Consider the following 16,147-nt stretch of genomic DNA (forward strand, 5'->3'; position numbering starts at 1 on the left):
TCTCTCAGAGAGTTTCGTCAGACATCTGTGACTCGGGGTTTCTTCTCTTCAGAGGGGATAAAGCAGCACAAATTCAAGTGACCTTGGAACCGTAGTGTCAGTGCCAAATGGTCAGCAAGAGACAGTCCAGATGAGCGCCCGGTGGGTGTCAGATCTGGGTCATCCAGATCATTTCAGGAGGTGATGAGGAATTCAGATTCCTGGGCCTCGCCCACAGAGGTTGCTGTTTCCGTGGCCCATGGGAGAGCCCAGGAAGTTGAGTCTGTAATAAGCACAGGTGACGCTGATTTCCCCGGTAGGCACGCCTCCCGATGCTCCATGGCCAGGCCCACGGTCCCCACCCAGTGCTGCAGGCTGGCCAGACTTGCAGAGAGGAGCCTCTAGCGTTGACCCAACACTTCCTCCCTCCCTCCACACAGCTGCTTCTGCTTCTGTGTCTGTGCCTCCTCCCCTGACTTGGTAGGAGCCGGGCTGTGTCCCAGAGGAGTAGCCAGAGGAAGCAGGGACACACGGAGGTGCCAGGGAGGGTGGCACAGAAACGGAGTGGAGGAGTGGTGAGGACGCTGCTCGTCTTTCTGCCAAAGGAAATGACTGAGCCGAAGCACAGTTATCCTGTTGAAAACCAGCTGTCCACCATCAGCCAACCCATGAGATGTGTGGTGAGTCCCTTGCCTCCCAGCCCCAGCACGGAGGTCTGTTGCAGTCTTTCCTTCTTCAGCCTTACCTTCCTCTTCCTCCCCCTCCCCCTTATTTTACTACCCTACATGTAACACCAGATTAGGAAGAGAGATTAATGTAAAAGGTGCATTGTTTACACGCTGTCAAACTTGTCTGATTGATCTTTTCCCCTGGTCTTTAGATATGACACCATGCAAATGAAAATGTGTAAAGTTGTCACCTCATTCCTAAATGGACCGGGAATGGTGTGCTGGCATGGCCCTTCCTTCTTGGCTTGTGTTGTGTTTCCTTTTCCCAGAGGGACGCCGGGGATCAAGTGTGACTTGCACAGAGAGTGCAGAGGGGAAGGCCTGGACAGTTCTTGGTGGAAATACCCTTTAAAACGTGACTTTATATTTTAGCTTGTAAAGGGCTTCCCAGGTGGAGCAGTGGTAAAGAGTCCACCTGCCAATGCAGGAGACTCAGGTTCAATCCCTGGGTCGGGAAGATCCCCTGGAGAAGGAAATGGCAACCCACTCCAGTATTCTTGCCTGGAGAATCCCATGGACAGAGGAGTCGGGCTGGCTACAGTCCATGGGGTTGCAATGAGTTGGACTGGACTGAACACACACACACACACACACACACACACACACACAGAGTTATCTTTTGGTTTGAGTTCCTCTTTAAAATTAAAATGGCCATTAAGCTCTTCTGCGCCTAGTGTACAATTTCAAATTATTTCCTCTTGCAGTTGTCTCAGTGCTTGCCAAGACCTCACAGATGAGAGGATGTTTTATGCCTTCAGTATAAGTTTTGTTCCACTTACAGACATTAATCACCAAATGCCAAGGAGTGGTAAACATATGGGACAAAACACCAGCATAAATTACATTTTCAAGGCGCCCAGATAAGAACAAAACCCATGTCTCCACATAGCACCTTAGATCTCTTCTGGAATTCGGTAGTGGTATAAATCTCAAATTATAAATGCATGTGACATTTCTGCACCGTATTACACCATCATAAAAGCAAATCACTTTTTCCCCTTTCTGAGTGTGCCTGAATTTGAAGCAGAAGTAAAAATGATTTTAAAGAAACACAAAAATGTGCTAAATGCAAGCAAATTTAAACTGGGAATTTTTTTTTTAATCACTAAGTAAAAGTCACCATCACACATTGCAGCTGCTTAAGAACTCCAGTCAAAGTGTGGCAAAAATTTCTAGGATAAATGATCCTCTTCCACTTTGTGGGACAGTGTTTCACAAGTGGGTTTACTTAAAATGTTAAAGTTACAGCTGTCTGATTCCTGCCATCAGATGTCTGGTTAGAAAAACACCGGGGTGGAAACCCTGATGATAAAACATGCAAAGCAGCCTGTGCTTCTGGAACACTCCACACATGCATGTGTTGTGTGAATTACTGTGAGTGTTGGTTCTTAAGATGTGCCAGGAAGAGGTTTGGACTGTAGGGCTTTTGAAGTGGGGGTGTCTCTCACAGGCAATCACCCAGAAGTGATTAAACATTCAACAAATGAAAGTAAAAGTGGTAGCATTTGTTTCTGCACGTACTGAAGAGATGCTTAGAGACATGCTTGACTACAAAACACTCCCAGATTTGAGGGGAAAATTCAGTATTTTTTAAATCACGCTTAACTTTTGAAAGTGATTTTATTGTGGTTTTATAGGAGAAACATTATTTTACTCATAAAAAGGTCATTCCATTTATTAGAACCAACACAAAAATCATAATCTGTAGATGTAGCAATATCCCAACAATTCTGGGCAAAAGGTGTAAAACTATATGGTTAAAAATAAATATATGGACACAGCAAATAGAAAAATGCAACAAATGTACTGATGAATATAGAACTATATTCCTTTTATGTGATACTATAAATGCAAATAGCAGTGTTGCTTTTCAGAGAGTGCTGGCACCTGAAAAACTAATCATAATGTAGACTGTATGTTAATGGATTTTTATGTAGCAGTCCAGGCAAAATAAAAAATAGGGCTTTCCTGATAGCTCAGTTGGTAAAGAATCCGCCTGCAATGCAGGAGACCCAGGTTCAATTCCTGGGTCAGGAAGATTCGCTGGAGAAGAGATAAGGCTACCCACTCCAGTATTCTTGGGCTTCCCTTGTGGCTCAACTTGTAAAGAATCTGCCTGCAATGCAGGAGATATGAGTTGGGAAGATCCCCTGGAGAAGGAAAAGGCTGCCCACTCTAGTACTCTGGCCTGGAGAATTCCATGGACTGTATAGTCCGCAGGGTCACAAAGAGTCGGACACGACTGGGCGACTTTCACTTTTTCCAGACAAAATAAATACATCAGTTGAAAGTGAAAAAAAAGCTAATAGCAAAATGCAATACATTTGAAATTAATTCACAAGGAGAGAGCCAAAGTGTGCATAAACAAAACAGTAACCGATAGAAAGCTTTAAACTACACAATACAGAGGAAAGAATTCCAATATTATGTCCTATATGCAACAAACTAAATACTTCCTGGGTAAATAGGAAACTAGAAGAACATTGAAGTGGAGTTGCTCAGTCGTGTCCAACTCTTTGCAACCCCATGGACTGTAGCCTACCAGGCTCCTCAGTCCATGGAATTTTCCAGGCAAGAGTACTGGAGTGGGTTGCCATTTCCTTCTCCAGGGGATCTTCCCGACCCAGGGATCGAGCCCAGGTCTACCACATTGCAGGCAGACGCTTTTCTGTCTGAGCCACCAGGGAAGCCAGAAAAACATTAGATGTTCTAACAGATTCTACCCTGAACTTGTTATTAAGGTGAATCTTTTGGTTTTAAGTCATAGGTTGTTTTGAGACAAATTTGTATCTAAAGTTTAGTGAAGTAACCCAGAGTTTAGTGAAGTAACTCCTTATTGTTGTTTTTTTGTTTGAGAAATAAATAAGCACCTACCTTGGATGCCAAGTTGCACTGTGAAGAGTACTGATCCCACTGTTGTCCACCGTCCTCCGACCTCAGGGGCCTGGCCTGACCGTTGGAATCGGAGCTCATGTAGGGAAAGCTTGTTATACTTGGAGGTGTCAGGGGATGTACCATAGAGACAAATCCAACACAATTTAGATCATGTAATAATAACTGATATACTGATGCGTTGTGTGGTTGCTTAGTGGTAAAGAATCCGCCTGCCAATGCAGGAGACCCAGAACACTTGGATTTGGTCCTTGTGTCAGGAAGATCCCCTGGAGGAGGATATGGCAACCGACTCCAGTAATTTTGCCTGAGAAATCCCATGGACAGAGGAGACTGGTGGGCTGCAGTCCATGGGGTCGCAGAGAGTCGGACACAACTGAGTGACTGAGCATGTATGTAAATGATTTTAATTTTCTCAGTAGCAAAAAGACACCAGGTCTTGAACACCCACCTGTCAATAACCCCGATTTTTGAGTCCAGTACCTAAAGATTATATGAACACTGTACACTAGGTCGGTTTACTGGCCAGAAGGAAAAGAGGACCCTGATCGGCTGTGTTGTTAATGCAGTTTCGTAGCCCAAAGTGAAAAGCCCTGTTGGAAGTAAATGTAGAGAAGCACTTCCAGTGACCTTGAGAGAGGATGGCCTGGGCTGATGAGGAGCCTGTGATCAAAGCGTAACTGTGAACTGAACAGAGTTTAAAAGTAAAAGGGACCAATAGTGACAATTAGGGCGCTTTCCAGGTGGCGCTAGTGGTGAAGAACCCAGCTGCCAATGCAGGAGATACAAGAGATGCGGATTCAATCTCTGGGCCCGAAAGATCCCCTGGAGGAGGGCATGGCAAACCACTCCAGTATGCTTGCCTAGAGAATCCCATGGACAGAGGAGCCTGGTGGGCTTACAGTCCATGGGGTCACATAGAGTCGGACACAACTGAGGCAACCTAGCACACACACACAGCGACAATTAGAAAGATTGCCTTAATTAGATCATTAATGTTCTTCGAGGCAGCTACATTAAACTACTCAGGAATTCATTTAGCTGTCATGGCCTCAGCCATCTTTATGAAAAGGAGGCAAATAAGTATTATGCACATTGATACCAGGGATTTTCCAAAGTAGTAATAACAAAAAACACATTTCAGGACCATCAGCCCACAATCTACCATCTGAGTCTGCAGTTACAATGAACGAACTAAACACAGAGTGAGTTATGACAGATACTTATGCACCCAAGGATTCTCTCTATTGTGTATTAGAGTTAGTGTACTCTGTCTCGTAAAAGAAGGGCATGTACACTTTAAAAAGTTTCCCATTAAAAATGAATTTATAAAATTTAAAAGGCTTAAAGCTATCTGAGTAAACTTGGCCCTCCAGAAGTTCTTATTGTCCCAGCACTCTGTACTGTGGACTGCTTTAAACACAATGCTGTGTCGACTGATTTGGATCAAACTCCTGTTTAAAAATCATTTATCATCTTTCTCCTCCTCAGCTCCTCATCCACACACCATGAGTGGATTCTTTTGACGCACACACATAGTTTTTCACACATGTCCCTTACCTGTTTCTCTTGGTAAATCATAAACTCTTCTCCCTGTTTTAGTCTCAGTCCTCCCTTTCTCTCCCCCTTTCCTTTTGGAAGCTGTAGTCACAGTGCTGGCAAACATCTACCGGTTGAAAGTCCTTTGTTGAAAATCACAACGTGCAGGTGGTCTCCCTGAGAAGACAGGGGAAGCCTTCGCTGTGCTACCCTCTCGCTGTGGCTTTCTGCTGCCTTCTGAACTCTCATCCTGGGTTCTGAGCTAGAAGAGATGCCACAAATCACCTGGCTTATTCTTCGTGTTTTGCGGTTGAGGGAATTAGAACCCCAAGATGTGAACTAACTTCTTCCAACATCATACTGCTGACTGGAGGCAGTGCAGATGGTCCTGTCATTTTACCTCCTGAGCCCCAGTCCCGTGCTTGTCCCACTGCATACAGACCCCCCCCCCACCCCCGCCTCCTCGTCTATTGATGGTGATGAATGTTGAAGCTTGGTTTGCTTGTTTGGGAAGAGAGGAGTGAAGTGGGTGATAAGAGAGGAGCTGGATGGGTCCCACTTGTCTGTTTTCCAGAAGAATATGAGGATGCATGGATGTTTCAAATGTATTTCCTCAAGGGGAATGTCCCCCCAAATAAGCATGAAGCATTCATAAGACTCAGATACGGTTTGTTGAACCACAACATGGATAACTTCCAGATATGGAATGTGGAATGTGGAAATACACCCTTTCAGGACTCATCTTTTTCCATTCCCAAACACTCAGCTTGGCAGGGCCCAGAATTTACACATCATCTGCAGTCTCCCCAGGGCTATGATTAAGAATACTTCCAACCACACTGTAAACATGTAAACAACACACTGTTGAATTTCTTTTCCTGAAAGTGTATACAACTGTCTACTGTGGAGGTTTCTCCAAACCCAGACCACGGCAAAGACAGGCTGTTCCTCCTCCTGTGCTACAAGCCATGGCCTGGGCAGCCATCAGCCAGCCCTCCAGGGCCCTGCCTCCACTTCCGCAAGTCTCCTCTTGTATCCCCAGTGGCCCCAGAAACTCACCACCTCCCAGCTAGAATACAGCATTGCTGGGAAAATGCCAGGGTGGTGTGTGTAAACCCTAGTGCAAAGGACCTTCTGAAATGTGCATGTAGCCACCTCACACCTCACAGCAGAGCTACACCTCCTTAGGGAACAACTTTCCTGTAACTGACATGTAATATCGATTGGGGGAAGCTGTAGACAAAATTGTGACCATGCAAGAGTTATCTCTAGCACATTCTGGGCCCTTTGCCCCTTGGGTGACTTGGTGACCCTCAATATTTCCACTACTATCAAGCAAGTTTTGAAGGGTCAGTGAATTGCTTTAGCTTCATGAGAATGTTAAAAAGAAAAATCAGCAGTCCAGACTAAAGTGTGCTTATGGAAGTAATTCTGGATAGCAGGTTTGGACGTAGCAAAAAGTTGAAGGATGACTCGCATTCATGCCAAACTCCGTATTACAGAAGCCGACCTAAAGGTAAAGAAACTTGAGGCTTATGAAAAAACTGAGGTGGGAAAAAATGCTTGTCATGAGAAAGACAATGCTGTTGTTCAGTTACTAAGTTGTGTCCTACTCTTCGCGACCCCATGAATTGCAGCACACCAGGCTTCCCTGTCCTTCACTATCTTCCAGAGTTTGCTCAAACTCATGTCCATTGAGTTGGTGACGCCATCCAACCATCTCATCCTCAGTCGCTCCCTTCTCCTGCCCTCAATCTTTCCCAGTGTCAGGGTCTTTTCCAGTAAGTCGGCTCTTCACATCAGGTGGCCCAAGTATTAGAGCTTCAGCATCAGTCCTTCCAATGAATATTCAGGGTTGATTTCCTTTCGGATTGACTGGTTTGGTCTCCTTGTGGTCCAAGGGACTCTCAAGAGTCTTCTCCAGCACCACAGTTCAAAAGCATCAATTCTTCAGCTCTCAGCCTTCTTTATGGTCCAACTCTCACAGCTGTAAATGACCACTGGAAAAATCATAGCGTTAGCTGTTTTTTAAAAGGCAATTTGGTTGAGTTGAAAATCCATAAAGCCAATGAACTATCGCTTTCTGAGTCTGAAGAGTAAGACTTTTGTATGTCTCATTTTCCTTGCACTCACTCAGTGCTTTTAAACTGGAAATCTGTCTTTTCTTTTAACCCACTTCCCTTTCAAATAACTTAAATCTTTGCCTCTCCTCTTCATCTTAACTGTGTGTACTTAAGATTTTCTTTTTCCAAAATCGTTAGAAAAGGGAAGGAGTGGGAGGAAAAAATATTTAACAGAGTCTTGCGTTTCTACGCAAGATAGCAGCTTTCGTTGCTCTCCATGTGTAACAAACCGAGTGTTTTCAGTGACTCTGAGCAGCTTTTGGCACTCTGGGTGCTAACTCATCTACTGACTCACGGACCTGGACTGGCTGCTGGATGGAAATAGAGGGAAAGGAGACCCAGTTATCCAGGCTCCCGGAGTGTTCGGATATTAAGCTCCTCCTGCATCCTGGGGGAGGCCCTGCCTCCCTCCGACCTGCCAGCTACCCCTTCCCAGCTCCTCACTGTCTCGATAAGTGTGCTCAGTTGCTCATTTGTGTCTCTTTGCGACCCCATGGACTGTAGCCCACCAGGCTCCTCTGTCCATGGAATTTTCCAGGCAAGAATACTGGAGCGGGTTCCCATTTCCTTCTCCAGGGGATCTTCCCAACCCAGGGATCAAACCCACATCTCTTGCATCTCCTAAGGTGGCTTCTCTTGTGGTGGAGCATGGGCTTTAGGCACGCGGGCTTTCAGTAGTTGTGGCTCCCAGGCTCTAGATAGTTGTGGCTCTTGGGCTCAGTTGCCCCGAGGCGTGTGGGATCTTTGGGGATCGGGGCTGAACTGGTGTTTCCTGCTTTGGCAGGCAGTTTCTTTACCACTGAGCCATCAAGGAAGCCCCAACATTTTTTAAGCTTGTGTGCTCAGTCATATCCAACTCTTTGTGACTGAAGGGACTGTAGCCCGCCAGGCTCCTCTCTGTCCATGGAATTTTTTAGGCAAGAATACTGGAGTGGGTTGCCATTTCCTTCTCCAGGGGATCTTCCCAACCCAGGGATTGAACCCACGTCTCTTGCATCTCATGAACTGGCAGGCAGATTCTTTACCAGCTGAGCCACCAGGGAAGCATTTTTTAAAGAATTGTCAAATATGCAAGAATAAGCCAAGTGCATAAATTTGAAATGTATGAACACTAGAGAATGTAAGGGAGTCAGACAACAAGAATAGCTGTTCTAAACAGAACTGTTTAGTTTTGTAAACTGGTGTTGTCAATGGCCTTCGTTCCCTGAAACATAAGAGCCTCAGTTTTGCGCATTTGTCCTGAGGACCGAGATGGTCATTGCAAACTTACCAGGGGAAGTTTGGTGTCTGCAAAATCTCCAGGAAGTGATGCTGTCTCCTTCCACCTTCCTAAAAGACTTGGTGCCCTGTGAAGGGATGAGAAGGGGTACAGGGCAAGGGGAGATAAGTGCAGAAGGGCCATCAGAGACCTGGTGGGACCTATGTCACAGCTGTGCCTGGAAGCTGTGTCTCAGTGTTCCCAAAACTCCAGGCAGCATCTCGTTTCCAAAGAGGAGAAAGGTGGTTTCCTTTGCTTGTTGGACCTTGATGATGGAAATGTGGTTCTAATTTATTCCAGCCAACTGTTTCCAAACTGTACTCAACACTGATTTTTTTCTAACTTTTCCTCCCTTTTTGATCCTAAGCAGCTCGGAGAGGGGAACTTGGTCCGAATCATACAAGCTCCATGTGCTGGTCCCAGTCCTTGCGATAGCTCCTGCCTAGCAGTCTTTACTTTTTTTTTATTGGACTATATTTGCTTTACAGTATTGTTAGTTTCTATTGTACAGCAAAGTGAATCAGGTGTATGTTTACATGTCTCCCCTTCTTTTTGGATTTCCTTCCCATTTAGGTCACCCCAGAGCGCTGAGGAGAGTTCCCTAACCTATACAGTAGGTTCTCATTAGTCACCAGTTTTATACATAGTTTTAGACCTACATACAGTGTATGTAGGTCAGTCTCAATGTCCCAGTTCATCCCCTCTCCCCTTCCCCCTTGATGTCCATGCATTTGATCTCTATGTCTGTGTCCCTGTTTCTGCTTTGCAGATAAGATCATTTTTACCATTTATCTAGATTCCATATATAAGTGATATTATACAGTATTTACTTAGAATTTTTACTTTTTTTATACTTTTATATTTACTTTTGTTATTCTGACTCACTTTGTATGACAATCTCTAGATCTATCCACATTTCTGCAAATGACTCAGTTTTGTTCCTTTTTATGGCTGAGTAATATTCCATTGTATATATGTACCACATCTTCTTTACCATTTCTGTTTATGGACATTTAGGTTGCTTCCATGCCCGGCTATTGAAAGTAGTGCTACAATGAACATTGGGGTGCATGTATCTTTTGGAATTAGGTTTTCTCTGGATATATGCCCAGGAGTGGGATTGCTAGGTAGTTCTATTTTTAGCTTTTTAAGGAACCTCTATACTGTTTTCCATAGTGACTGTACCAATTTACATTCCCACCAACAGTGTAAAAGGGTTCCCTTTTCTCCACACCATCTCCAGCAAGTAACATTTTTATAAACGTTTTGATGATGGTCATTCTCATGTGAGGTGATAGTCTAGTAATTAGTGATGTTGAGCATCTTTTCATGTGTTTGTTGGCCATCTATATGTCTTTTTGGAGAGATGTCTATTTAGATCTTCTGCCCAATTTTTGATTGGGTTTTTTTTTTTCAGTATTGAGTTGCATGAGTTGTTTGCATATTTTGGAGGTTAATCCCTTGTCAGTTGCTTTGTTTGCATATATTTGCTCCCATTCTGGGGGTTGTCTTTTCATCTTGTTTATGGTTTTTTGGCTGTGCAAAAGTTTTTGAGTTTAATTATGTCCCATTTGTTTCTGTATGTTTTGATTTTCATTACTGTAGGAGGTGGGTCAGAAAAGATCTGTCTGTGATTTATGTAAGGGAGTCTAACAGTCTTTAAAATCTGGGCACAGGAGGAGGAAGGAGGTTTAGGGAATACTAAGCAACCATCTTACAAGTCCACCATGTCACTCCCCTTAGTCCATGCATTTCACAGACCCTCATGTGACACAGTCTCCTCTGTCACACAGTCATGTCCCTGGCTCAGGACAGAGTTGCTAAAAAGGAGGGTGTTTCATTTTTAGTCCCATCCATCATTTGTTAATACATTCTATTTGCTTTTAACAGAAACAAGCAAGCAAACAAAACAATGGAGTAGGTAAGGGACTAATTCTGTCTGGACCTTTCTTAAACAGTTTCTGGATTTCCAAGGCAAATTGTTTTGGTGCCTTATTTTTTTTTCCTGAGAACCTTAAACATTTTTTCCTTAACTGAAAAATCTTAAGAATAAGTACAAAGTATTTTGTTTAACATATTGCTAGTGCAGATTAGAATTCTGCTCAGAATATTACAGTTGCTTATCAGTCAACAGTTTCCACTTGCTGATGGTAGGAACTGTGTTTAAATGCTGACTCTTATGTGAAGTACAGACTCATAAAGTCATTAAAATGTGGGTATTCTCCTTGAAATGGGGGCTGAAAGGCCTCAATGTCCTGTCCCTCTGATCTGTCCCAGATTCCACACACACACAGGCACTCACACACACATTCGCCAAGCACTGAGGATGCTCCTGACACACCTCCTGGAACAGAAGCCTCTGAGGGACAGAAATGTGGAGCCACAGCTCTAGAGGGACCCATTTTTCCAAGCCTCACAGTAATCCACTTTTGCAGGTGGCCACACTGGTCATCCTGAATAGGATTATCTTTTTTTTTTTGGCATGTCCAACATTGGACTTTGCCTTGTTTATCTCTAAAGACTACCAGAACATGTAAAAGGTACCATGTGTAACTCATTTTTAAATTTTTCCTTGCCCTTCTACAAAAATAGAAATAAAAATAAATTGTTTATAAATTATTTAATAAATTATTAAAATTCTTTAAGAGGAACCTGGAGATTTCACCTGGATCTGCTCTTTGGCTTAAGTTTTTTGTCTGTTTGTTAAATAAATGTTTCCTGAACTCCTCCTGCATGCAAGACAGTCAGCTGTCCAGGCCAGACGGGTTAAAGCAGCATGGTTAAATGGAAAGGACGTGAGTTTTGCAATTAACCCCCAGTTCAGCCAGTTACTGGTTAGCCCACTGGGCCTCAGTTTCTCTGTCTGTAGCTTGGGGATAATGCCTGACTTGCTGTGTGATTGAGAGGTTCAGTAGGATGAAGCATATGAGAACACCTGTCCTAGCACTTGGCCCAAAACATATTGAATTTCCCTTGAGGTGGGAGCTGAAGAGGGAGGAGCAAGGCTAGGCGGTTTCTCTGCTCTAACCGGAGAGTGCAGAGTAAAAGCCTGACATCTAGCGGCAGAAGTGACAGTTGCACTTGGTCTTGCTGCAGGGTTGTCTCAGAAGTTCCCAGCCTGGATCTGCATCGCAGTCGCCTGGAGAACCAGACCCCTCTCTTGGACATCCTGAAACTACAGATCAAGGCTAAGATCAGGGAAGGTCTCGTTTTACCAGCTCCCCAAAATGACTCTTACTCACCTGTCAGCCATAGGTAGTTTGAGGTCATTAACCTTAGGGTTCAAAGAGGAGAGGCTGGTGGATGAGAATGCTCTTTATTTTAAGCTTCTTTAAAAAGAAGCCTCCCTGAGAAAATCATAATTGGAAAAAACATGTTACCCCAATGTTCATTGCAGCACTATTTACAATAGCCAGGACATGGAAGCAACAGAGGAATGGATAAAGAAGCTGTGGTACATAGACACAATGGAATATTACTCAGCCATAACAAGGAGCACATCTGAGTTAGTGCTAGTGAAGTAGATGAACCTAGAGCCTACTATACAGAGTGAAGTAAGTCAGAGAAAAACAAGTATCGTGTATTAATACATAGATATGGAATCTAGAAAGATGGGGCTGATAAACCTCTCTGCATGGCTGCAGTGGAGACGCAGACCTGGAGAGCAGACTTGTATACAAGGAGAGGGTAGGCCAGATGGGGAGAGTAGCGTGAGAACATACACGTCACCACATGTAAAATAGTTGGCCGGTGGGCATTTGCTGTGTGACCCAGGGAGCTCTGATGGGGTGTGTGACAGCCTCGGGGCGGGGGGGAGGGGTGTGAGTGGTGGTAGGGAGGTCTAAGAAGGAGGGGACATGTGTACACCTATGGCTGGTTCATACTGATGTATAGCAGAAACCAACATGATATCGTAAAGCAATTATCTTCCAATTAAACATATTAAAAAAAAAAAGAGGTATGGTGCTTGCAGGAGTGCCAAAGCAATAAGTTACTTTACGAGAGAGTTGGTTTCAAGGTATGCAAATGCAAGTGACTCCAACCCAAACTAAGAATGATATGATGAAGGAAAAGCAGTGACCATAGCGCCTTCCACATACTGTGGTGTTCTTGTTACTCACTCACAAAGAGTTGGACGTGTCTTAGTGACTGAACAAGAAGGACAACCCTGAGATGTGCCAACTCTTTGTGACCCTATGACTGCAGTGTGCCAGGCTTTCCTGTCCTTCACTATCTCCTGGAGTTTGTTCAAACTCATGTCCATCGAGTTGGTGATGCCATCTAACCCTCTCATCCTCTGTCATCCTCTTCTCCTCCTGCCCTCAATCATTCCCAGCATCAGGGTCTTTTCCAGTGAGTAGGAAAACATACAGTTGACTTACCTTCTAATTACAGATTATTCTCTGAGAAGCAAAGAACATCAATTATAGCATATCTATGCATTTGACAAACATTCCTTTAACAAATATTAATTTATATCCAGCTATGAGGTTCATAACATTGTACAGGAGGCAGTGATCAAAACCATCCCCAAGAAGAAGAAATGCAAACAGGTAAACTGGTTTTCTGAGGAGGGCTTACAAATAGCTGAGAAGAGAAGCAAAAGGCAAAGGAAAAAAGGAAACATATAGCCATCTGAATGTAGAGTTCCAAAGAATAGCAAGGAAGAGATAAGAAAGCCTTCCTAAGTGATTAATGTGAAGAAATAGAGGAAAACAGTAGAATGGGAAACACTAGAGATCTCTTCAAGGAAATTAGAGGTACCAAGGGAACATTTCATGCAAAGGTGGGCACAGTAAAGGACAGAAATGGTATGGACCTAACCAGAAGCAGAAGATACTAAGAAGAGGTGGCAAGAATACACAGAAAACCTATAGAAAAGAGATCTTCATGACCCACATAACCATGATGACGATATCTAGATCACTCAACTAGAGCCAGACATCCTGGAATGTGAAGTCAAGTGGGCCTTGGGAAGCATCACTACGAACAAAGTTACTGGAGGTGATGGAATTCCGGTTGAGCTATTTCAAATCCTGAAAGATGATGCTGTGAAAGTGCTGCACTCAACATGCCAGCAAATGTGGAAAACTCAGCAGTGGCCACAGGACTGGAAAAGGTCAGTTTTCATTCCAATCCCCAAGAAAGGCAATGCCAAAGAATGTTCAAACTACTGCACAATTACATTCATCTCACACTCTAGTAAAGTAATGCTCAAAATTCTCCAAGCCAGGCTTCAACAGTACGTGAACTGTCAACTTCCAGATGTTCAAGCTGGATTTCAAAAAGATAGAGGAACCAAAGATCAAACTGCCAACGTTCGTTGGATCATAGGAAAAGCAAGAGAGTTCCAGAAAAACATCTACTTCTGTTTTATGGACCACACCAAAGCCTTTGACTGTGTGGATCACAATAAACTCTGGAAAATTCTGACAGAGATGGGAATACCAGACCACCTGACCTGCCTCTTGAGAAACCTGTATGCAGGTCAAGAAGCAACAGTTAGAGCTGGACATGAAACAACAGACTGGTTCCAAATTGGAAACGGAGTATGTCAAAGCTGTATGTCATCACCTTGCTTATTTAACATATATGCAGATTACATCATGTGAAATGCCTGGCTGGATGAAGCACAAGCTGGAATCAGGATTGCCGGGAGAAATATCAATAACCTCAGATATGCAGATGACACCACCTTTATGGCAGAAAGCAAAGAGGAACTAAAAAGCCTCTTGATGAAAGTGAAAGGAGAGTGAAAAAGCTGGCTTAAAACTCAACAGTCAAAAAATGAAGATCATGGCATCTGGTCCCATCACTTCATGGCAAATAGATGTAGAAACAATGGAAACAGTGACAGACTTTATTTTGGGGCTCCAAAATCACTGTAGATGATGACTGCAGCCATGAAATTAAAAGACACTTGCTCCTTGGAATAAAACTATGACAAACCTAAACAGCATATTAAAAAGCAGAGACATTACTTTGCCAACAAAGGTCCGTCTAGCTTTGACTAGACGGTTTTTCCAGTAGTCATATATGGATGTGAGAGTTGAACTATAAAAAAATCTGAGTGCCAAAGAATTGATGCTTTTGAACTGTGGCTGGAGAAGACTCTTGAGAGTCCCTCGGATAGCAAGGAACCAAACCAGTCCATCCTAAAGCTAATCAGTCCTGAATATTCATTGGAAGAACTGATGCTGAAGCTAAAGCTCCAAGTCTTTGGCCACCTGATGCAAAGAGCTGACTCATTAGAAAAGACCCTGATGCTGGGAAAGATTGAAGGCTGGAGGAGAAGGGGATGACAGGATGAGATGGTTGGATGGCATCACTGACTTGATGGATGTGAGTTTGAATATGTTCCAGAAGTTGGTGATGGACAGGGAGGCCTGACGTGCCTGGGGTCGCAAAGAGTCAAGTAGGACTGAGCGACTGAACTGATGATCCAAGAACCATCCTGGTCCTTTAGAATGTAAGTGGGATAATATTAATTCAGACTTACTGGTCTTTTTAGTTTGCTAAGGAGAGAGAAACACATGATCAGACTGTTAAAATAGAATTTAAAGAGTCTTAAAAAAAGAAAGGCCTGGAAGCACGTGGAAAACCTGTATTAGTTTTCTGTTGCTGCTGCAACAAATTCCCGCAAGCCTAGTGATTTAAAGCAAGGCAAATTTATTATCTAAATTTGCAGCGTAATTTAAATGGGTCATACTGGACTAAAATCGTGCTGTTGGTGTCCACAGAGCTGTGTTCAGAGAGCCTCTAGGGAAATATCTCCATTCTTGCCTGTTCCCTGAGTTCCTGGCTCATGGCTTTCTCAGTCTGACCTCAGGTTCCCTTGTCACATTGCCTTCTCCAATCCTGACTCTCCTGATTTCCTCTTATAAGAACCTTTGTGATTGCATTGGATCCATCTTGGTGGCCCCAGCTGATCGCCCCACTTCAGTATCTATAACTTATTCACATCTGCAAAGCCCCTTCTGTTGTGTAAGGTGACAGGTTCACAAGTGGATATCACTGGGGAGCCATTACTCTGCCCACTGCCCCATTTCACTCAGACTTGGGGTTAATCGGTGAGCGTTCCTAGAAGAAGAGGCATCTAACTGAAACTTAACTAAAAAAATATTGTATTTCTGGGGCGTGGGTTGGGGAAGGGATGAATGGAAGGAGTCAGGTCAGTCATAAATAGAGCAAGATTATCCAAAGAGAAGAAATGTGAGAAGACTCAGAGTTAAAGAAAGCTTGTGTGTGGGAACTCTAGAAAGTGCTTTAGGGCTGTGTGGGGGGTGGGGGAAGGCAGGCATGCAAAGGCCCTAAAAAGTCATCAGAGGTAACCTCATGAAGAATAACCTCAAAACACTTGTTACAGACTTTGGACTTTTAGGGTAACAGAAGCAACTGAAGAACTTTAGGTAGAAACATCATTTTACTCTGGGGTGAAGTGAAACTTCGAAGAGGGCATGGGTGGAGGCTGTTGTAGAAATCCAGAGAAGAGGTGATAAAGTTGCCTGGATGAGTGTTGAGTGGCTGGTTGATGACACTGCTTCATGCTACAAGGCTTGTTTACTTCCGTCCACTTGACCTTCTGCAGCCTGCTCAGCCTCTGTGTACCTCATCTCCTTTATCTATAG

General features: G+C 43.8%; 1 long non-coding RNA gene across 1 annotated transcript in view; it reads left to right on the forward strand.

Moving 5' to 3' along the window:
* The first annotated feature begins 359 nt into the window (after window positions 1-359).
* Window positions 360-16,147, forward strand: part of LOC133049636 (uncharacterized) — a 97,399-nt gene continuing 81,611 nt past the window's right edge. The window contains exon 1 of the long non-coding RNA XR_009691427.1: window positions 360-659. This is a non-coding gene — a long non-coding RNA (uncharacterized LOC133049636). The remainder of the gene's footprint in view (window positions 660-16,147) is intronic.

This window comes from Dama dama, chromosome 30, assembly GCF_033118175.1.
Source record: "Dama dama isolate Ldn47 chromosome 30, ASM3311817v1, whole genome shotgun sequence".
In the NCBI taxonomy this organism is placed as follows: Eukaryota; Metazoa; Chordata; class Mammalia; order Artiodactyla; family Cervidae; genus Dama; species Dama dama.